Source organism: Schistocerca piceifrons, chromosome 9 (genome assembly GCF_021461385.2).
Source record: "Schistocerca piceifrons isolate TAMUIC-IGC-003096 chromosome 9, iqSchPice1.1, whole genome shotgun sequence".
NCBI classification, from domain to species: domain Eukaryota; kingdom Metazoa; phylum Arthropoda; class Insecta; order Orthoptera; family Acrididae; genus Schistocerca; species Schistocerca piceifrons.
Genome location: NC_060146.1, coordinates 144,104,287 through 144,129,071, shown reverse-complemented (window position 1 = coordinate 144,129,071; position 24,785 = coordinate 144,104,287). Strand labels below are relative to the sequence as shown.

General features: G+C 36.8%; 1 long non-coding RNA gene across 4 annotated transcripts in view; it reads right to left on the bottom strand.

Annotated features, from left to right (window-relative positions):
• The window catches only part of LOC124716939, a 30,875-nt gene extending 7,029 nt beyond the window's left edge, over positions 1-23,846 (bottom strand). The window contains exons 1-3 of one of the 4 annotated variants that reach the window (XR_007005675.1): positions 23,771-23,815; positions 23,514-23,650; positions 21,489-21,683 (exon numbers count right to left, since the gene is read on the bottom strand). This is a non-coding gene — a long non-coding RNA (uncharacterized LOC124716939). The other 3 variants (XR_007005676.1, XR_007005674.1, XR_007005677.1) reach the window with 3 other exon arrangements.
• Positions 23,847-24,785: the final 939 nt, after the last annotated feature.

Genomic DNA, 24,785 nt, shown 5'->3' with positions numbered 1-24,785 from the left:
TTGAAATTGAGAGAGAGACCAGTAACAGACAATTGCTTAATAATACTTTGAAGAACATTATTGACCATTTCTTCTGTTTTGTGTGTGTTTGGGATTGATTACAATGCCAGCGCCCAGCACAAAAAGAACTAATTTTGCTTGTTGGCTGTCTGACAGTCATTTACATGCTAACTGTTTCAGCTGCCTCTACCACTGTCATTTTATGCAACCTGCAATGTTATATCTGACCTTCATGAACCATACACAAGATTTTCCCATTCTCTCCCTCACTATGTGCCAACAATTAGTCTTAAAAAAATAATTGAGAGAGACCTTTTTCTAGGAAATTTACTGCCGTTAAATTTTGTACTGGCATATGGTTTTGGTGGAGGCCACAGTGAGTTATTCAGAAAACTGTACAAGAGTGGCCTTTAAATGCACTTTCACCCCATACTCCTCTCATCAGCCAGGATATCCAGTATGTTGTTCATGGCACTCCTACCACTGAACAAACATTTTCAAATAAACAAACTATTCACAATATCTGACCTATTTTGGTCTCGTTGATTGAGCAATTATGCCACCGGAATAGTAAGCTACTCCATCAACATATTTAATATAAACGTACCTGTAAGGGTAACGAATGATAAACCTTATAAATATTACACTACAATTAATTACGTTGACAACCACAGCAGTTTTTTTGTCAGAAGGTCTGACAAACACAGTGATGTAATTGTTCATTTCATGCTGTCAACATTAATACAATTGTTAGGTAACATTTACACAAACATGAACTGCGCAGTTTGTACGTGCTTGACTAGTCAATGAAGACCAAAAGACATTTAATGTGGAAAATAATTTGCTCACTCACAAAAATTTGAACTGTGTGTGTGTGTGTGTGTGTGTGTGTGTGTGTGTGTGTGTGTGTGTGTGTGTGTTTAATATACCAGGTGGTTTATGAACGAACTCAGCAGAAATAATTTTCCGATCACTGTGATTGTGTGTTCCAGTTAAAAGAATGAATGAGAACTATGTGCCAGTGTGCACAAACTTGATACTTAAACTAAAGCAAAGAACAAACAATATTATGATAGAATCCACCATTCAAAAGAGTTCTGACTACGAAATAAAGGTGTTTTTATTTGATGAATATGTACACAGAGGAAGATCAAAGACATTAAGACTGTCAATGACGAAGTCGACATTAAGACTGTCAATGACGAAGTCCATATATTCTAAAACAAAGTAGAGGACCAAATGTCAGATTTAAGATGGACAAGTACCTGACAGTGCATGTCAATTGCCTGAAAGTTCTTTTAGTTACAGGATGGTCACATCGTATCTGGTAGTGGGAATTACTGTACTACCATCCGAGATTACTTTGGTCCACAGTGGCACTTCATCCAGATCTACAACTTATAAAATTCCAGTCATCCCCAGTATTATATAACATGGGGAAAATATGGCTTTATAACATGGAGAGTAAGTAATTTCATTTTAGTAGGCCTGAAGAATAAATTTGAAAACACCGAAGTGTATGCAGAGGAACATCAAAAATTAAGCTGTCTGTGCTCAGAGCTGTAGAATTCTGCTGGAGAACACTACTTAACACTAGTGCAAAATTGCGAAACAGGCACTACAATGGCACATTGAAAAAATAGACATCTCAAAGGATAATTGTACAATTAGCTCATCATGAATGAAGAATAACAAAACACCAAGTACTGAATTTAGTTGGTGGTATCATAAATATATTTTGAACCAAGATAAATATGATAAATATTAAAGCAAAAATTGGTGTGTTGGAGAGAGACCAAAAATAGCTGCTACGGTTAACCAGAGAGCAAGTTACAACAGTAAAACTCACGTTAAGAAGTTTTAACTCAGTTTTAAGTTTCATGGAGAGAAATGAACAGGTTATTACACAGGGGATGAAAGGCATCTGTCAGCACACCATACACAACAAGCATTGCACTGACAGGAAACTACAGAGCTACTTTTTGGATAACCATAGCCAACACCGATCTTTAGTGAGCTTGAATGGGAATATGATTTGCTAATTAAAACACTGGTAGATGCACAGAAAAGTATTTTGAAACCACAATCTTTTGACCAAGTAGTGGAATTTCTATGATTCATAAGAGATTATATTGAACATAAGTGAATCCCAATTGCACTTACAGCAGACAATGGTTATCAGTAGCTAAAAGTAATCTCTCTTGATGTCTTCACTGCAAGAAGTATCTTAAGTTACATATTAAACATTCCTCTTGCAGACAGCACCATGTTTGACACAAAAAATTTGGCCACTTCCTGTAGAAGTTAATGCAAGGAAACAGTTATGAACATATTGCTCCAGAGAAAGAGATATTGTCAATAGATGCTAAAACATTATGTAAAGCTGAGCAACAATCAATTATTGTGTAAAAAGGTAAACCAAAGTCAGTGTGAAAACATGTTTGTTCTATTGTTGACATACGATTACGAGATGTGTCAAGTAAGACCTTTTACAAGGATGCCCAAGGGTTGTTTTCGAAAGTGTGTAGCGTTAAATGAAAGTGCTTGGACACTAATAAGGGACAATGTATGCTTCTCTGCAGCACCAAAAGATGAAGGTCTTATCGTGTTATGCAGTGGGAATGAACCCACTGATGTTATTCACAGGACAGGTAAATTGAAATTTCTGGGTAAATGTAGATGATTTGGTGCCCCAATATTGATAGAGTCAGAACATATTATTATAACAAACAAATATGCTAATGGATATAGAGTTGTATTGTTTAAAAAAGAAAAAGAATTTGACAGAACTTTGAATTTACCTGTTAAGCATATGATTCGACAGATGATTTAAATTCAGCACGTCACAAATTATACAAATTGAGAATGAAATTTTGTATTGGCAATAACTGCTTTTTACCGAGTTTTCATTAAGTAGTATAATCATCAGGAGTTACACGGAGTCAATATAGTGATTATAATTCTAAGTTCTGTGTATTTAACAATATAAATGTTGAGATTGTTTTTGGTTCATGTTTACAACAGCCGGTGATAAATGTTGTGAGAAGATGTGTGTCAGAAACAAGTTAGTGAACCATCATCCTAGTAGAGAGCTGATCAGATACCTGCCTGCTCGAAGAGCTTTAGGAAAAAATAAAGAAATTTCAGAGCACTAGAAATAGTGGTAATGTGAGAGGTGAATGAAGCCTTGTGCCAACAAGGCACCTGAAAGACAAGAGAGAATATAGCCGTTAATGCTAGTGCCAAGGACAGATAAAATATGAACCTAAAAGTTGAAGTGTAAGAGAATGGAATATTGAAGTTGTCTTGTAATTCTACTAAGTGTGTAGTCAAATAGACACTGTCGTGCAACCTTGAAAAGAAGAGAGATCATAATGTGTTTACAACAAAGAGTTGCTTAGTGCAATTGTATAGATTAAGGAAAAGAAACCATATTGTGTCTATAATAAGAGTTGATTTGAGCAAAATTATACACACTATGATTGTATGTGTATGATAACACTGTAATACAGGTATATGTTGCCCTACGTAAATGAAAGGTTACATTGTGTTTTTGGTAAAGAAGTTGCTTCGTTGAAAATCATGCATCATAAAGGAAATTCTTAACAAGAGAGTTAGTACCACTGTATGCAGGATTTAATTACTATGACAGAAGATGAGTAATGCATAGTGAGAAAATATTCTGTGTAACTGATGTAGAAAAAGATGTAAGATTAATGGTGCATATATAAAACAGAAGTGTTTTAAGGTTGAAAACAGTTGAGAAAACAGAAAATGTCTAGTAAAATTATAAGTGTAAATGAAGAAAAACCATTTACTTGTAAAACAAGAAAATTGTAAATACAGTAATGAATTTACGAGGCACATACTAAGACATGTGGCAGAGAATCTTAGCAGTATCTGAGAACAAAGACGTCAAAATTTCTGCCTCAGGGACAGGGGTGTAGTGTACGAGATATTAAGAACTTAAGAATGAGTAGCCAAAGTAGTAATACTGCAGAGTGTGAGTGTGAGAGTGTGTGAGAGAGAGAGAGAGAGAGAGAGAGAGAGAGAGAGAGAGAGAGAGAGACACTACTAAGAAATAGTTATTTACACGAAACAGTCAAGGCAGATTAAATGTTGATAAAGGGTACAAAGCAGGCAACACCAAAGCAAATTAACCACAAAAGCTAATCAAGAGATGTGAACACATCAAAAACTTTCCAGGACCGAGTCTATTGTCTGTGGAAGAGTGGAAAACCTATTAACAAGAATCTCCTGATGGAAAAACAGGGCAGGATTCACAGCTAATTATGAGAACCATCCTGTTGAAACAAACCAAACAATGAACACTAGTAGACTTAGTTGATGTATGCACAATTCCCAACAAATGAGAAATAGGAAAGCTATAGATACGGAAGTGTACCTATAGAATTTCTGAAGGCAGCCCCTCAGAATTGTGCAAATTATAGAGGAATCTGTGTTATTTGTACAATAGCCTGACTGAAAATAGGTTATAGAGGAGGAATGATGGTTCACTTGATTGTTTATCTGCAGAAGACAGTCCCATTATTTAAGTTTTGAGCAGCAATAAGAAATTTCGATATCTAAATAAAGATGTCCAGGCAGTAAGAAGCTTATATGAGGTTTGCAACAGTAGAGTTAAAAGCAGGTAGTTAACAAAATTTCCCATGAATTCTCCGTAAGTAACACTGTGGTGCTGCAAAGGCTGGGACCCCGTTGTACCCAAGCATGAACCCGCCAAAGAGTGACAAGCCCCCTGGGAGGATCCATCTGACGTGTTTTCTGCTCCCAGGTGTAACATTTTTTTTTCATTCTCATTCTATATCTAACAGATCTACATACACAACCTGCACAGGAATATGTAAAATAATTATTTATGCAAGCACTCTGTTACAGTTATATTTTAATTCTGTATATTTACTTTCTTGATTACAATAATGGAAGTGGTTTCACCAGAAATGAGTAATCTTTCTCTCTGAACACTGACCAATGGTATAGGTTGTTGCTACAAGATGCAGGTTAGCATCTCACTTCAGTAGATAAGAAATTTGCCAGTCTCATCAGGAATTGTCATAAATTTAAGGACAGACATTCATCAGGGTGTATGTGTGGGCAAGGGAAAAAATTCCCAGATTTTTCCCAGTTAAAAATGAATATTCTCCCAGACGAACACACACTTTTTCCGTGTTAAATGACAGTATACTTTGAACTGAAGCTGTAAATCCTTTGAACGGCTGGTTTTATGCACCAGTGTAGATTTTCTTGGCACTTTAGAAAATGAAACTTGGGGGAGGGGAAACACGTTTTGGAAAGATCTCTGATGTGTAGTAACATGTATGCTGCTTATTTTCGTATTATAAAAGTATAAATGTGAATTCTACCAAACACTGCATGTTACTTTCCGAAGCATTGAAACTGCAATTATGATGTGCTTTTGTAAGCCAGTCACAGCTTGTGTCACATGATCTTGCCATGACGCTGATGACAGCAGATATTCAGAGCATAGGACACATGATTTAGTCAGCCAATAGCAACATCACTTAAGTAGCACGAATACACAAACAGGGAAAGTTAATGGTTTAAATTAATATACACAGTGTTTCTACAAGAAAAGCAAACCTTCACATATAATATTGGTCTTTTAAGATTTGTGGGGGTGTAGACCCACTGGCTCACCCCCAATAATATTGCTACCCTACCACAGCAAGAGAACTATCTTTGCCAGATCAGTTCTTTGTAGTACACGCTCTATGCTACACACATTGCATAGTAAGTGACGGGAGTGCAAGTTAGTATTTTCTGTTGTAATTACCACACCCGCAAGAGATGTTAAGCTTTCACTTAAAATGTTGGTCTCTTTTGTACGTGTTACTCTTTAAGATACATCACACGACTGTACCAGTAAAATGTTTAAGAATGACATGAATGTCTGATCGTCTGGGCTCTAAATTCTTCTAAATGGATCATCCTCAAAGAGTTTATTTTTAAATGAAGTCAAACACACTGATCTAAGAAATCCATTGTACATCATTACATGTAATTCATCTTGCTTAAAAAGAAATTAACTTTGGAAGCACTTTTCAAACCACCATTTACAATATTTTCCTGCGACCTGTTACAAATAGGTTCGTTTCAGTAGTTGCCAGAGAGTGCCAAGTAACAAGCATCACCACACTTGTACAGCTACGATTACGTAGGAGGCCCGTATGTTCATACATGTAGGACATTTAAAGATCTTAAACAAGACATCAGAGGATACACCAAGAGTATCTGAATTTCGTGAACCATATTACAATGCATAATTCAGCTTATAGTGCACATTCGCATGACCAGATTTCTAATGAAGTAGGCCTTGACCTGACAAACTTTTCAGTGTAAATTTTCTTGGAGTACCAGTACTGTATTATCTCATGTTTGGTTCTTATTGTGGCATAATGTCATGTGCCAGACGATGAAAATGTGCACTTTAAATGCAGTGAACAGTTGAAGCTACCCAGTAGCGTAGAATTAAACACTTCTTTTCAAATAAATTGACTGCCTCAGCAGAAAGATTAATGAAAGCCAAATCTCCCTAGCAAACTGACAAAAATAACTTCATTGTTCTACAAGAATGCTGGACTGTCAAAGGCAGGAATAAAGTAAGATCTCAAACTAACAACATTTTAGCCCTCCACAATTATGTGAATGTATTTTAATTCACTTGATAGCTCCCGGGCACATAAATCCATTTTGTTTTCATTTGACATGAAAGCAGTAAACTATGAGTAAACAGCAAAATCACTAATCAACACATGTCATGTGGAGACTACACACCTCCCCCACTACAACTCAGACTGCTCTGCATATCTGCCCCGGATCTACGATATTTCCAATCCCCCCCCCCCCTTCCCAACTGTGAGATAGGATGCAAAAATTTGAAAATCTAACTAAAAATGTTCATTTTGTAGCGCACATATTTCATAACAGTCTGTAAGACATGATATTGGGTCTTCAGCATGCCACAGTGCAGTGCCACTCCTTCACACAGCATTCTTCTATCTCACGTCAGTATCTCACTTTGTGAAATTCAAACGTGTGTATTTTGCAATGGATGTCGTCAAACTATATTCACGACTATGTGAATTAAAATGTCCTGTGGTGCCTCTCCCACTCCCAGTCAGCCTGTCCCTCTTACAAAAAAATAAATACTAACAGTACCAAAGACTGGTATGCTTTCTCAATCTGATTACCTCTATTTTGTCATCGTCTGCTAGATGAAACAAAATAGGCCTGTCTAATATTGCAGCAATTTAACACACCCCCAATAAACGAGACTGTTTTACCACAAATGGTCGTGACAATGTAATTCATGAAGTGCCAGTATCAGATGCCTATTAGGACTGCTAATAAAAAGCTTTATGTTAGGAAATAGTTTCACATTTAATTCGTATGCTCCAGCTTCTCAAGTGAGAGATTGAAACGCAGTAGTACGAAATTTTTGTAAATTTGGAACAATCATTCTTCCATAATTTGTGTGATGTCCCCGTTTCTTCTCCTTCCAACAAACGATTTTGACATTACTAATTTTGTAACTTCCTGCCCGTGTTAATACTCATTCTCTGGTTAGCTTCACCAACCCTGCCACAATCACCAGTTTAGTTATCCCACATTTATTCTCCTGTTAGGTGTTATTACGTGTCTGTACAAAACTTTTTCCGTGCTACTCCCAGAATTGAACGTAAGCGACTACTAGACGGGGGCTGTACACTAGTAAGTGCAGCGATCTGGCCAAAACTTTTCTGACAAAATTTCACTTTATTGTATACACTGAGAAGATAATATGTAATCTTTCTTAACTGTTATTCCAGTCTTATTTATTTGCACTCTGGTAGTCAATCTCTGGATTTTGCTTGTAATTATCAGATATCTGATCATTCGCAAACCCAGTTAACCACATAAACAGCAATTGGAATTCACCCGTTTGACTTTATTCGGCTAAGCACTTTTAGCCCTGTCCCCTTTTGTCTGCAGCATCCCAGTTTGTCTCTCCCCCCCACCAAGACTACTAGATCTGGGCCTGCTGCATGTGCTCGAATCTGTGGCAGCTTGGGCGTGCCAGTAAAATTTTTCCAGGTAGCATCTGGTTGCTTGCTGCTACCGCTTGTACAGCTAACAGCCACACTTCTGTAGCCAGAAGTGGGTGAAGGTACTACTCATACGTGACTAAACTGCAGATGCGTATGAGACCATTCACAACTGCTCAAACGAATCTAATGTGAACAGTTTTGACATCACACTCAGACAATTTGTTGTTATGAAACATTGCATGGTCTTCATAAACCCTTTGACACATTTTGCTGGTGACAGATGCTTGTATGAGCACTGTATTTTTGCTGTATGTGAGCATTTCCTTTGTAACTGAAGTTTTATTTTTGTGATTTCTCTCGTCCATGTTTTATTGCTGCAGCATTATTTTGCAGTAATGGGATACAGTAGTATCCTTTGTTAGATTATTGGTTCTTACCAGGCAAAATTACAAATCCTAACTAACTAAAACAATAAAAAATTCCCGGAATTCTAAAAATTCCTGGGTTTTTCCAGTTTTCTCCCAGATGAAAAAATTACCAGGTTTTTCCCAGATCTCCCGGGTCATATACACCCTGTTCATACATTTTGCCTGGAACAGCATATGGAAGCATGTGCAACATAAACAGAATTTCACAATAAATGGTTCATAACAGTACGTTTATATTAAGCACTTGCAGGTAATTTTAATATTATCATGGATCACCATGAAGCCCTACTGGATTATAAGAACAGAAACACAGAAATAATGGTTGCTGGTGACTTCGATGAAGATTTCCTTAAAAATTCTCCTAGCAAGAATCCATTAGAATCAGTAACACTCATTCGACTTAATTTCAATTGGTTAACTTCCCAGCTAGGGTAGCTAATTGCTTACATGCAGCCATTGATAATATCTGAATAAAAAAGTGTAATGAACAAAATTCTACCACAAAACCAATAGTCAATTGCCTTTCAGACCACGAACATACAGCTTCTTTTGTTAAACGTTAATACTGAACACAGTATAGAACTATTAAATCAGGACTGAAGGGGCTGGTCAGTAAGCCAAATATTGGTTATTTTAGGGCACTCCTCGAAGACAGGAACTGAAGTGATGCACATATTGTTAACGTGCATGAACGAAGACTACAACACTTTATTAATAAAGTACTTATCTTATTTGAACACCGTTTTCCCCAAAGCTAACCCAGATTAGACTGAACTCTACAAAGACACTATGGATTACTCAAGGAATAGAGTTATCATATAAAACAGAAAGGAAACCTTATCTGTCAATCCAAAACAGTTCTGATGTTGACGCTATAGCACATTACAAGACAATTGCAAAATATTGAAGATAGTAATATGGATGCCAAAGCAAATACACTAAAAAAATCACATCAGGTATCAAAATAAAGACAGTATCAGATATTGTGAAGGAGGAGACTGGTAAAACCAGATGAAGAGGGGCAGTAAGAGTAAATGATACATTGGTAACATAGTTTAGTGTTGCAGAACTTTTTAACAAATATGTTGTATCCGTAACTGAAAGATGGGGACTGTCCTTCAATAGATACTGCCATGGAGTACCTCAGACAAACACAGCTTCATGAACGTTAATAAGACCCTCACTATTCAAACAGAAGTGCTGTCCCAGAAGTTTTTAAAATAAAAAAAGATTCTAGTGGTTACGATAAAATATCATGAAAGTTAAGGAGTGTGCCGAGATATTTGTGTAACCAGTAGTTTATCAGTGGGACATTTCCTCAATGGTTGAAACGTGCTGGAAGTAAGACTAAGAAAGGAGAAAGAAATACTATCAAATTTCCACCAAATTTCACTTTTGTTAACATTCTCCAAATTTTTAGAAAATGTTATATATAATCAGCTTCTTAACTATGACCACAAATAATACGTTGTCCAAGTTGGTTTGTATTTCTGATGGTTTCTGATGTCTAGACTGCTATCTCCACATACAGTGAAAATGTACTTTATATATATTACAGAAATTACAGGCTACTGGTGCATTTTGTGGTCTGTCAAAGGCATTCAGCTATGTGAATCACAATAGGCAGTTAAGTAAGTAAGTAAGACTATTATGGTGTAACAAAATTCTGCAAAATGTTTCCATTCCTACATCTGACAGGAATCAAAAAAGAGTAATTAGAAGGAAGACAAATTAAGCTATCACGAATCATCCAACTGGGAACTAATTACATGTGGCATTCCACAAGGCTCCATCTGAGGGTCCTTGCTTTTTCTTGTGTGTATCTATCTTTCATCAGCAATATTATCAGATGCCAAATTTGCTTTGTTTGCATATTATACAAACATTGCAATAAATAGTAAATCAAGGGTAGCCTTAGAAAGATCCATTAACTAACCGATTTTTTGTCACAAAACTGAAAAAATGCACTACATCTACATGGAGTCTCTGTAAATCACAGTTATCAGGTGTACCAATATGAATAAAGCGTTAATATACAGATGTGTTGACAGGGAACATTTGTTGTTAACGAGCCTTAATTTTTTGTTTGGTTGGTATGACATCTGTGAAAGATATTTAGTATACATCAAGTCATGGAACAAACATACATTTTCACTGTGCTAACAATATCGAATTTTGTACCAGGAAGTGATTTGCAGAAGGAATTAATTTTTTTGTTTGGATTTGAAACAAAGTGCTGCAGAGTCGCATCGAATGCTTGTCGAGGCATATGGTGATCATGCTCTATCAGAAGCAACATGCAAAAGATAGTTTCAACGGTTCAGAAGTAATGATTTTGATGTTAGAAATGAACATGGAAGACCACCAAAAAAGTTCGAAGACACCAAATTGCAAGCAATATTGGATGAAGATGATACTTTGAGTCAGAAGCAAATGGCAGCAATGCTAAATGTTGCACAACAAACAATTTCTGACCATTTAAAAGCTATGGGAAAGATCCAAAAGTGTGGAAAATGGGTGCCACATGAATTGAATGAAAGACAGATGGAAAACCGAAAAACCATTTGTCAAATTTTGCTTCAAAGACATGAAAGAAAATCAATTTTGCATCGAATTGTTACTGGCAATGAAAAATGGATTTATTTTAAGAATCCTAAATGGGAAAAATCATGTGTTAATCCGGGACAACCTTCAACATCGACTGCAAAAGATCGATTCGGCAAGAAGGCAATGCTCTGTGTTTGGTGAGATCAGAAAGGTGTGGTGTATCACAAGCTTCTAAAACCCGGTCAGTCTGAATACTAATCGCTACAGACAACAAATGATCAATTTGAACTATGCATTGATCGAAAAAAGACCAGAATGGGCCAGAAGACATGGCAAAGTAATTTTTTTACACGACAATGCACCTGCACACAAAGCAAAACTGGTTCAGGATACAATCAAAACACTTGGCTGGGAGCTCCTACCCCAACCGCCGTATTCACCAGACTTTGCCCCTTTCCGATTACCACTTGTTTTCATCAACAGGACATGCATTGGCTGAGGAACACAAATTCTTACGAAGAAGTCGAAAATTGGGTGTCTGGTTTGCTCCAAAAGACTAACATTTCTATTGGCATGGTGTCCACAAATTGCCAGAAAGGTGGTCAAAATGTATAGAAAGCAATGGTCAGTACTTTGAATACAATGTTTTTACTATTCAATTCAAAATTGATGTTTCATGTGGAAAAAAAAAAAAACCTCATACCGGTACACGTGGTAAGCACCTGGCAGTGTGGTCAGCAAACCACCTTCACAATGATTCTCTATTACTTCACTCTGTAACAGTGTGCAGAAAAAACTAACACCTGTATCTTTCACGTGATCTCGTAATTTCCCCGATTTTATTACAATAATTGTTTCTCCCTACGTCGGTCACTGACAACAACAGTTTCACATTCCGAGAAGAAAGTTGGTGATTTAAATTGTGAGAGACGATTCTGCTCCAACGAAAAAACCTTGTTTTAGTAATGCCCACCTAAAATCCTAAAACATGTCCCTAAAACACTCTTCCTTTCTCATTGTACTCCATTAATCCTATCTGGTAAGGATCTCTCAGTACACCACAGTACAGAAGAGGATGGACAAGCATAGTGTAGGCAGTCCCTTTAATAGATCTGTTTCATCTTATAAATGTTCTGCCAATAAAATGCAGTCTTTAGCATGCCTTCACACAACATTTTCTGCGTGTTCTTTGGAATTTAAGTGGTTTGTCATTGTAATTTCTAGGTATTTACTTCATTTTTCGGCCTTTAGATTTGATTTTGATTTATCATGCAACCCAAGTTTAATGGTTTCATTTTAACACCCATGGATGACATCTCACTTTCATTATTTATGGTCAATTGCCAATTTTCGTGTAATTCACCACATGCAATTCAGAACCTTTATGAGTCTTCCCACCACTTTAAGCCTAAAATATGAAAAACAATGTTGGCAATAATGAATTCTTGGGATTGCAGCTTGATGAATTCAACTTGGAGCAGCACACCACAGAACTGCTGAAGAACAAACGAACCCCTATTTGCAATGTGTGTTGTCAGAGTAAATATAAAAATGAAAAAGCTAACATGCAATGCTTACTTTCATTCCGTAATGTCATATGGGATTATTTTTTTGGGGGTAATTCACCAAGCCAAGATAAAGTTTCCCAGATACAAAAATGTGTAGTAAGAGTTATTCGTGCTATGAACTCTAGGCCTGTTTAGGGAACTAGGGATATTAACCACTGCTTCCCAATATATCTATTCCTTTATGAAATTTGCCATTAGAGATATATCTATTTTAAACCAACAGCTCAGATCATGGAATCAATACTGGAAATAAGAATCTTCACGAAGATTTGAGGTCACTTTTGTTCAAAAAAGTGTCCATTATTCAAGACCACTCATTTTCAATAACTTGCCAGCAGCTATACAGAGTTTAAATATAAAAATGTTCAGTTTAAGGGGAGACTAAATTAGGATTTATTGGTGACCAACTCCTCCCACTCCATTGACAATTTTTTAGTAGAAGTGGTTGTGCGTGTGTAATAATATAAAATAAAGTGAACAATTTTACAATCTTGCTTCTGTAAAAATTCGGTGCAGTGATTTGATCATTATACGTACATGTTGTAAAATGATTCTTCTAGTCATTGTTATATATATGAAATTATGTTTAAATAATTTCATAAATTTATACCACATCTATGACAATCATTCCATTGGGAAATGTGAAAGTTACATTAGCATAATGTTTTCATTGTTCATATTTATTGTATATTCTGTTTTTTTCTGGCGAGTTCTACATCTTGGAGGATCTCCTCACTATGGATCAATTGGAACAGAAAATACATCAAATCTAACGTAAAACTTAAAATTTATGGCTAACTGAAGTTACAGTAACGATCTGATGGTACAACATTTTGAGTAAACCAACAGCATAGGAGATATTGTTACACTTTGAGCAAAACTGGCCACCTTTACTTTCCGAGAAAGTATTTGGAATTATCTGAAATTAAGTTACAAAATAATTGACATTAGAAGTTTGAACACTGAAAACTAACTATTTTGATCTAATGCTAGGGTGATTCTGAACTTTGGCAAAGTAATTTTATCACTGTATATTTTCTGCATCAGACAGTGTGTCTAATGCAACCAGTAATTAAGATTTTGAATAATTTAGAATCATAAAACACTAATTTCAAGATGGATGCTACACTTGTAAATAGGGGACTTCAGGTGACTAATAATAATCTTACATATACTTTTGTGAATTGCTAAACTTTTTCCACAAACCAAACAGTGAAGTCTGGTGAGTCTATGCAGAATAGAAAAACCTAAGTTAACCAAATTTCAAAGCATTAAGCAGCTTTGGAGGTCACATCATATTCTTACATCAGTTTATTAATGGCCACCACTCTACAAAATCACTAGTCTGGGATCAGAAAGCACTCTAGCTAACACCTCCGCATCAGCTGAAGTGAAAGTTTTTGCCCAGGAAGTAAATGTTAGACATCTATGCCACTCAAAGCCTGCGACTGCGAAGCACACAGTTAACATCACAGTGTCAGTTCATGCGAAATATCTGTATTTAGCTAGCCTGATGCTCACATTTCAGTGCTGGCATAGTCAGCAACTGGCTATTAATTGAGCAACATCACAACATCTCTGTTGAGCGGCACTAATGAACACACTATTATATCGGTTGTGGTGAACGTCTGCGCCCAGATACTGTAAGTGCCTTGTCGCAATTCCAGTTCACATTAAAGTTTGCACCTTTTTAATACAATTACAGTACAACCCCATATTTATGTTCCCTGAATTAACATTTTCAAATTTATGGCGTTTTTATTGCACCCATAAAATTTCCCATGTCTGCAAAGGAAATTAGCATCTGATTTTGCATTAATGTATTTATAGTTTTCCTGTGATTTATGCTTTATGAAAAAATGTTCTTTGAGAAAAAACTGAAATAATTTATGTAAAACTACACTGGCATGGTGTTGGCCATCAAGTAGAGTTCACAAACTTTCCATAGCTAAGTTCCTTGAAAGCAGGGCCCTCTACACAGCATATCTAAACAGTAAATGTTTAACAGTTCATGCCATACATCCTGCCACTGCCAAATTCTGCGCAGCATGGTGATTGATGGGAGTAACAAAGTCCACTATAATAAAAGTATCATGACCAATCACAACCATTTCCAAACTGTCAACCACACATGAGCAGCTTCATGATTGTTGTGATCATCTGGACACCTTCGTTGAACCATTTTTGCATGTTTCGTTGTTTGGCCACTTTTAGTGCTAGATGACACCTTTACTCACTTTAAGTTACTCAAAGACTAATGTTTTGCTTTAAACAACACAAGTTACGTATTTTCCATGCTTAGCAAGATGTGTTTTGAGAATTTACTCTCATTGTGAAGTTCAATATTTATGAAAGCACTTGTGATACTTCACAAACAATGTGAGTGATAGTCTGCACATGTGCTATTTTCTGCTTAACTGAGGATGCACAATACCTGATAACATGAAGGTTATTACAGTGCAAGAGACGCAGAACAACACAAGCGAACACCACATGGAATACTTACGTAAATATTTGCAGTTGAGAAGAATAAAGTCTCGAAAAGCATCATACTAAGCAACAGTGACCAGTTCCCATCACATCAGCACTTTATTTGATGATAAAGGTTTATTAGATAATAAACAAGTCCCTGGTGCATTTTGATGGCTTTGTGTGTGTTTGAAATTACACATACAGTGCGAAAACGCAAGGGGGAGGTTCCATATGTAACTTTTGCTGCTTAGAATGTTATTTTATACATTTTACATTTTTCTGCATTTTACATCATTTTTTAAAATACCATGAAGAGTGTAGAAGTTGGGATTCACTGTGTAACATTTATTTGAAAATGTTTATTTATTTGAAAATGTGTGCGTTGATGGCACACACAAAAACTGTCATATCTGCATCACCTACGTCACACGTCAGGCTAGTTAATAAACAACAACCTTTCAAACATGGCTAGTTAATAAACAACAACCTTTCAAAGTGCTGATGTTCGGTAATTGAGAGATTCAGCAAGCTCTGTAACTTTGGTTGATAATTGGCAATTTCTCTTCCATAGGTGTTTGGAAAAGCAAGAGATGGATTTCTGGTGTTCTGTTTCGACTGAATTGTTAAACTTGAACACGTGATCAACTGTATTATATGAGAGATACCAATCTCTAAAATTCATCTCTTGTTCAGCCTACATCATTGGTACTATTCTGCATAGCATCAGTTTCCATAATATGTTCTCAGTACATCACAATCTGAGATCTCAAGATACTTCAAACCGAGAGCATTAAAAGCAACGCATTAGGGTACAGTGAGCTGAACGGAATGGACAGTGTCTAAAGGATATTAGATGAACAACAACGTGATAGAGAAGGGCAACTGAATATTGTCAAATTAAATCAGGAAATGCCACAGGGATCAGATTAAGAAATGAGCCATGGAGCAGTAGATGAATTTTGCTATTTGGGCAATAAAGTGATTGCTAATGACCTAAGTAGAGAAGATACAAAATGTAGACTGGCAATGCCAAGGGAAGTGTTTCTGAAGAGCAATTTGTCAACACTGAATATAGATTTAAGTACAGGGTTATTACAAATGATTGAAGCGATTTCACAGCTCTACAATAACTTTATTATTTGAGATATTTTCACAATGCTTTGCACACACATACAAAAACTCAAAAAGTTTTTTTAGGCATTCACAAATGTTCAATATGTGCCCCCGTAGTGATTCGGCAGACATCAAGCCGATAATCAAGTTCCTCCCACACTCGGCGCAGCATGTCCCCATCAATGAGTTCGAAAGCATCGTTGATTCGAGTTTGCAGTTCTAGCACGTTTCTTGGTAGAGGAGGTTTAAACACAATCTTTCACATAACCCCACAGAAAGAAATCGCATGGGGTTAAGTCGGGAGAGTGTGGAGGCCACGACATGAATTGTTGATCGTGATCTCCACCACGACCAATCAATTGGTTTTACAATCTCCTCTTTAAGAAATGCTTCTGCTTTAGTCTTTTCCGTAAGATTTTCCAAACCGTCGGCTGTGGTACGTTTAGCTCCCTGCTTGCTTTATTCGTCGACTTCCGCGGGCTACGCATGAAACTTGCCCGAACGCGTTCAACCGTTTCTTCGCTCACTGCAGGCCGACCCGTTGATTTCCCCTTACAGAGGCACCCAGAAGCTTTACACTGCGCATACCATCGCCGAATGGAGTGAACAGTTGGTGGAACTTTGTTGAACTTCGTACTGAAGTGTCGTTGCACTGTTATGATTGACTGATGTGAGTGCATTTCAAGCACGACATACGCTTTCTCGGCTCCTGTCGCCATTTTGCCTCACTGCTCTCTCTCGAGCGCTCTGGCGGCAGAAACCTGAAGTGCGGCTTCAGCCGAACAAAACTTTGACTTTTTCTATGTATCTGTAGTGTGTCGTGACCATATGTCAATGAATGGAGCTACAGTGAATTTATGAAATCTCTTCAATCATTTGTAATAGCCCTGTATTAGGAAGGTCTTTCTGAATGTCTCTGAAGTATAGGCTTGTATGAATGCGAAATGTGGACAATAAACAGCCGAGACAAGAAGAGAATAGAACCTTCGGAAATGTGGTGCTACAGAAGAATGCCGAAGGTTATGAGGAGGTACTGAAGAACTGGGAAGAAAGGGTATTTGTGGCATAACTTTAGCAAATGAAATGGTTGGCTGAAAGGACACTGTTCAAGATATCAAAGGACTGCCAATTTACCACCACCACGTGAATTGGCTGTAAGCCCTTCTGTTACATCTACCTCTATCTACATCTACATGGAGAGACTGCAAATCCAATTTAAGTGCCTGGCAGAGGGTTCCTCAAACCACATTCACAATTCTGTTATTCCAATCTTTTCTAGCATGCAGAAAGAATGAACACCTATACCTTTCCATATGAACTCTAATTTCCCTTATTTTATCATGGTGATTATTCCTCCCTATGTATGTCAACAAAATATTTTCGCATCTGGAGGAGAAAGTGGGTGATTGATAAAGGGGCAGAAAGGGTGAATGGTAAAGAAGAGGGGATGAAAGGACTGGCAAGATTTAGGCAATTGTGAGAGTTATTAAGAAGTCCCTCTCAATAACTGCAACAGGTTTCCTTCCTGGCCATAATTTACATCAATTTCTTCAACTCAGATTTTTTTAAAAATCAGTAACTTTCTTTTTCACTCAAATTTTCTATTTATTTTCTGAACTATATTTTTTTACTCACACCTCCCCCCTCCCAATCACATACAATGAACTTAGATTTTCACTCTTAATAATTTGTGCACAATGTTTTGTCAGTAATCTGTCTTGCGTACTACCCTGTCTTACACCTTTAAGCTCAAGTTTTCTAATCTTGTCCAATGCAATCCCCAATAATCAGTATGTCCTTTTCGTCCCATCTGGTAAGTCTCCCCGAAACCCCAGCTCAGGGCAACTTTTCTAAACCAACCACCACTCACCAGTCCTTTTCCTTCACCCTTGTTCCTTACACCTCAATTATTCTGTCCGGAGGAGCCGCTGGCTCTGAAAGCTCGCGAACTTTTAACACCTTTATATGCATATTCTCATGTCATTACGTGGTAAGTAGATTTTTTTACCTATCCACTTACATTATATTTTGAAAAATTGATTATTTCAATTATCTTATACCTTTAGATGGCTTGGTGGCAACAGTCATAATACATCTAAATGAAAATTAAACAATTTGGCTGTATATGCTGTTTATTCTATTGTACAACAATGATTTCAGCCTTTGGCCATTTTCAAGTACCACAATGTTAAGTTTGGTCAAATTTCTGTAAATTAATAGTCATAATTCTGGGCTTTATATTGATCAGGAGATAAAAAGATACTTTACGTCTGATCACCTAGGGGTCACATTGAATAGAACACTGTCTTTCAAACATCTCCAAAATGTTGCTGCAAAAAATAAGAACTCTCAACAACATAATTCATAAACTATGTGGAACAACTCAGGGCTCTACAGTCCCAACTCTGCGATGCTCAGCTCTATGGTTGGAGTACTCTAAATACCACAATGCAGCTTATCACTGGCACATTAAAATCTACTCCCATACACTGGCTACCAGTGCGAAGTCTCGCTCCCTGCCAGATCTCCGACGTAAAGATGTTCCCTTAGGAGAATTTAACAAAATAATGGACAATCCAGAACTACCGATACATTCTGACATCAGCAATACAAACGCTAATCGCCTGTGTTCAAGAAAACCACCAAGAGATGGCATGCACTTGAACAGCAACTACCATTGAGTGGCAGAAGAGACTCAACGACAAATGCTGCCCAACAATGCCTCCTGCGAAGAAGATGCCACAACCTGGTTTCAACCTCCCTCGCAGACAATAGTCCACAGTAAACAGAATCCAAACCAACCATGCAAACTGTGCAGCCTCCCACTTCAAGTGGAACATAACTTCAATGCCTGAGCGTGACTGGTGCTACACAACAGACGATCCAGCAAATCACCGAATGTAGGACAAGAAAATATAATGGCAGTGCTAGTGACTTTGGTTTCACGACTCCACAAACTATGGACTACATTCGTAATCTAGACATACAAGTGTAAATTTCAACCATGATAGATGTCTCATATCTAGCCATACACTAAATAAATAAAATCTGTAAATTCAGTCATCAAAATGTATTACCAAGTTTTATACATCCTGACGATGACTTTATGAAAGCCTGATCATGCTTAACATTGTAGTAGGCCTACTTGAATTCATGATTGTCCACAATTTTACACAAAATTACACACTATACAGTCAAATGATGGAACTTTAATTAAACAACTGTACAACATTTTTAAACAATCTATTGAAATATTAAGATCTGTGGATAGGAGTTATCCTGTGCCATATTTTAATGCCCCAATTCAACAAGACATTGTTGCTGAAAGACTAATATGCCACTCAAGCCCATATACATACATGGTGATAAAACTCAGCTCAGTAACACTCAATTCTATTTCATTAACAGTTTTCTCTAGAATTTTAGAAAAATTAATGCATGCTACAATTACTGGACACCTCAAGAGGAGCAGAGTTACCAGCAAGAGCCAATTTAGTTTTCAAAAGGGCTCTGCAAGAAAGCCAAACTAGTTGGAATGAAGGGCTTTGTAGGTAATTGGATACATCATCTCCTGGCGAGAAAAACGGGATCTACAATAACTCAAGTGGGGTATGGCACACCTCTGCTCAATCTAAATGGACTCCTCAGTTCCTGTCAAGGCTCAGTTTTAAAGCCACAGTCGTTTATAGATCTACCACTATGTGCAAGTCCGCCCTGTAAATTTACTTTATTTGCCGGTAAGACCACAATCTTCACGAGTGGATGATCAGATGACTCGTTTGAGGAGTGCATGGTTAATTGGTTCAATGCAAATTAATTCAACTAAGACCAGTTTTATCCACTAAAACCAAAAATGATATAAATGTGACTTGGAAATCAACTGATAGAAAGACAATGTGTCAAATCTTTGGACTGCATACTGGAAGTAAAAGTAACTGTCTCATATCCAACCAACCCTAAAAGATTGAGCTCATCTACATGTGCTATCAGAATTATTTCTTCGTTTTGAGACAACAGTATTTGTCCACGTACTTCATGGCTATTATCACCCACGTTTTATGGAATTATCTGTTGGGTAAATTTGGCTTTGGCAACTAAAATTTTTTTACCCCAAAATAAGCCTGTAAGACTATTCCGTAACGTTCTCACCAACGGACAAATCATGACCACTGCAGCCCAAAATGTGTTCAGTAATTAGGAAATCCATGGTCTGTATGACCATAATATAAACCATGACAACTCTGACAAGAGGGAAATCTGCAGTATCAACTTACGAACCTGATGGTGGTGCAGAACACTGATAAATGGCATGGAAACAAAATTACTGACTGCCTCCCACAACAGAAATTGCCCTAAATGAAGCTAAATTAAAGAAATATCTGTTAGATATATCTACTCATTAGAAGATTAATGTATAGAAAGGTTACTTATTTAGAAAGAACTAATTGACTACCTATGACATTCAACCATAACAGATAGTTCACATTGTACTTACATATAGTTGCCTCTTATAAATGTGTAATACATTTATTTTGTCATCATCTACTCTGAACACTTATCTCGTATGGCTATCTGTATTTAAGAATCACAGGTAAATAATGTAAATCATTAATGTATCTTTGTATCTGACTTGACCTACAAGTCACATGATGTATTCACAACTTGGGTTTAATATAACATGAAATAAAGTAATATGTCAGACTGTAGATGTGTTATCTTTTGTGGCAAGCTGCTGCAAGACCCACAGTAAACTAGTCAAAGTTATCTAGAGTGACTATTTCTAGCTTAACTCTCCACCTACATATTTTTATTTTATCAACTAGACGTCACGTTTTTGTACTCGTTTCAAAATATGACATCATTAGGGCATTGATAACAATATCGAAAAGTTACATAACCAGTTTTTGTAAAATTAAATGGTTTCAGCTTCTGGTTGCAGCTACTGTAATGTGTTGAATACACCAGTTTAAGTCAACATTGGTTTTCAGCACTGACTCCCTTTACATAAGATTATAGTTACACTGTAATGAATTAATCCCTTTTAACTATTAATGTGAGTAAATCAGCCACAGTTTTAATTTGTTGTTAGTTTGTGCAACAAACAGTCTGTAATGATTTCTTCTGCAAGTTAATGTACTGTTTAATTCATTCCACATCCCCACAATGTCCTTCATAATTAGGATTTACAGAATACAACACATGAATGAGAAGACTGATTACTCTCTGCTTTAAAACTGAAATAGGCATCAGTAAATTATCTTACAGTGTAGTAGTGTATCAAGAGTACTTACAAACAATCTGAGAAAGGAACTCCGCATAGATTGTAAACTGGTATTCTGCAAAAACGATCTTGTATGGCTCTTGGTAGGCTATGTCCTACTCGAGTGTGGACTTGTGGAATACAGCTTGTTAGCCACACTACTGTTCTCGTTAATACTTAAGTCCCAGTATCATCAGCTGGGAGTTCTGGTTCACACGGGAGTAACCTAAACACGACATTTATAGCATACATTAACTATGACATTGGGAAGCCAAAAGCAATTGTAACTAGCACATTGTAACTGGTTTTGTTTGAACTTCTTGTAAAACTGGAGTTGTGTGTCCAAATTTATTTATTACAATGAGTTTCACTGAAAGAAAGAAGACCAGATAATTAAAAACTCTGTGCAGTATCACTTCAGCATAAATTCTTCTGCATAGTCAAACACGTAATTGCACATTCCCGGTAACAGCTGATATTTTTGCTGTACATGTCTTGAAGCTAATTGCATCTGATTCGGAAGTTTGTATGCTTGTAATAACTTAGAAAACAGATAAAGCAACGTTCTTTTCCTAATATGTCTGTCTTGCAAGCGCTCCCCTTTCCATTGACAGTATATTGTCAAGACATACCACTTTTTCCCATGCAAAGAAATAAAGCTTTCATATACGAAAGATGCTCTACAAAAATAAAACATAAAATTTTGTAACAACAATGTTTTTTTGAAATAACTACAGACAATCGCATTTTGTAATGGCGTCACTTTTTAGATACACCATTACTTATCTCTAGTTCCTTAGTAACTCAACTGAAGATGGTACACACTTCTTGTCTACGGCACTGTTTAAGGGCATGTAGCAATGACAAAATTTAAAGACTACCCAAGTAAGCACACAAAGTGCCGCATCAGGAATTGGTTACAACGTAAGAGTGACTTTAAGCCGTTACTTACAGTTATTAACACCCATGGCTTCAATACTGGTTTACATATTACTCTTAAGTCAATTTATGCTTCAGCCATACGCTGCGTAGTACAAAGTACATATAAACTTTGCCACACGCAACAACTCCCACGATAAACGAGCCACGCAGACCTTTACACGATAAAGAAATACATGTCTTCCATTTCACAAAACTACGTGCAAACATGACGTCATTTTGACGTCACCAACTGCTATCGACTCGTTACATTCGATGCTGGATGCTTGGGAATGAATTTTGGATTCCGTAATTTTCGTGTGGAAGTATTTCGTTTCAAGGCAACGGCACATTGAACATTTTTATAAAAACAAACCATTCTTTGCCCGATTTGTGATAATTACACTTCACGTAATGACGACTGGTGGTTAAGCCCTTCGTGCGTTCTACGATACAACACACGCTCTCTCTCCGTTTGTGTGATTATCATGGTCAATACCTTATAAATTAAGCATGATATACGAACAAAAACATTTGCAAAAGAATTGAAAAGTAACAGTCTTTTTACCAAACAAATTCTTCCACATTAGCAGACGATGTATTATACATTCTGGCACTGGTATAAGAGAATACCTGCTCTTGCTTTGTTTGTCATTTCAGTTTTTTCAAGCCCAAAGGAGTAAGTTCGTTTTTCCCGTAATGCATTGTAATTTTTCGTACAAATCAGAACACAATTCAATCAATCACGACAGTTTCCCCTTCGGGTAGCTGAAGTGTGTACTTTCCCCAACACCGTATATAATTACGTAAATAACTAGTATCAAATTTGCAGGTTCTTACTTGCCACGAAAGAAACGGAAACAATAGTTTCCTAAATTACAATGAATATATAATCTGCTGCTTTAATTCGTGAGCAAGAATGGCTACCGGAATCACGATACTTCGTTTTTACATTCTTTTTACGGTTTCGGATGAGTGCTCTTACAGTACTACATTTTTTACTCTGCTGTACAAAGCACGTACAATTTTATTAAAAATTACGTTGTGTACTCTAATGGTCCTCAAATGATTACATAGATCCATTAAAAAGAAGTCAGTACACAGATAAAAACGAATAACGTGAGGAAAGATGACTTACCCACTTGCGCGTAACTAATAAACCCGTCTCAAATTTTTAGTACTAATGAGGCATACGCAATGACTGCGCAGTTGCAGATAATTTCTAAAGAGAATATAACCCTCTCATCCACACATTTCTTTCATGTTTGGAAATAGCTGTATATTGAAAAAGCATAACCATTCACATTATCTCAAGGCAATAAACTGCTGATACAAGAAAAAACAACACAACGACTGCACCAATTTCCTGTCGAAATCTTCGGCTACTACACTTACCACGGTCACACCCCACCTTAATATCAAGATGGATGACTGTTCTAGACTAACTGCGCCAGCGCTGCCAACGTTTCAGCGTTACTGGCTCGCAAAATTGCAGCGAAGTTCATTTTGTCGAGGGATCGTACAGAGCTACAATATAAACGCCGTTTTGTGTGTCTGTAATGAACTTTTTGTTGCAAGTGGCGTATCCAGACAGCTTCCAGTGGAAACAAACAGTTTATTTTTAATATTTCGCGTAATTAGTGATCGAATTTAAAAATTTAACATGCTGTAATCTACTCATTAAGGGTAAGTTAAGTTTAACGCGATTAGATAATTATCACAATTGGAAAGTAAGCATTTGTCTTGAAGCTCATGGCGCTCCAATATTACAACTTTGTTCATCTTTTACTCGAAAATGATGACACTTAGCGGCGACTTCCAACAAACTTCACACATAACTTCAAATCTTTACGAAACCTTTCCTCGCTAACAGTCCCCATAAAATGTTGCAAGGAAAAAAAGTTTATCGCTCACTACATTTTCGCTTTTCATGTGGTCGAACTTCAGCATCTGTCCTGACGTTTTAATTTGTTACTTCTTCACTACTCATCAAACGAACACAAAGGTAGTACGAAAAAATAAACACTAAAATAACTTAAAAGTTTTCTCAGACAGTTTCGGAAGAAGGTTAGCTATAAAACTGAAAACAGATGATGCAGAAGGAAGGTTCAAAACTCAGGGACTAGTAATACCTAATGCAAGATTAAGACAAGTTGCTGACAGTGTTGAAGAAGAATGCAAGAATCTATCATCAAAGGAGTATTAAGTAATTGTAGGAGGTGCTAATGATGTGTGTCACAATGAAACAGTTGCAGCAACAAAAGCACTGAAAGAGTCACTGGGTAAGCTAACATACACCAATGTAATAGTGGCCAAAATACCTCAACGTTATGATCTAATAGAACAATCATGTGTGAACAACGAAATTAAAAATGCAAATAACCTCTATGATTCAGTATGTAAACATTTC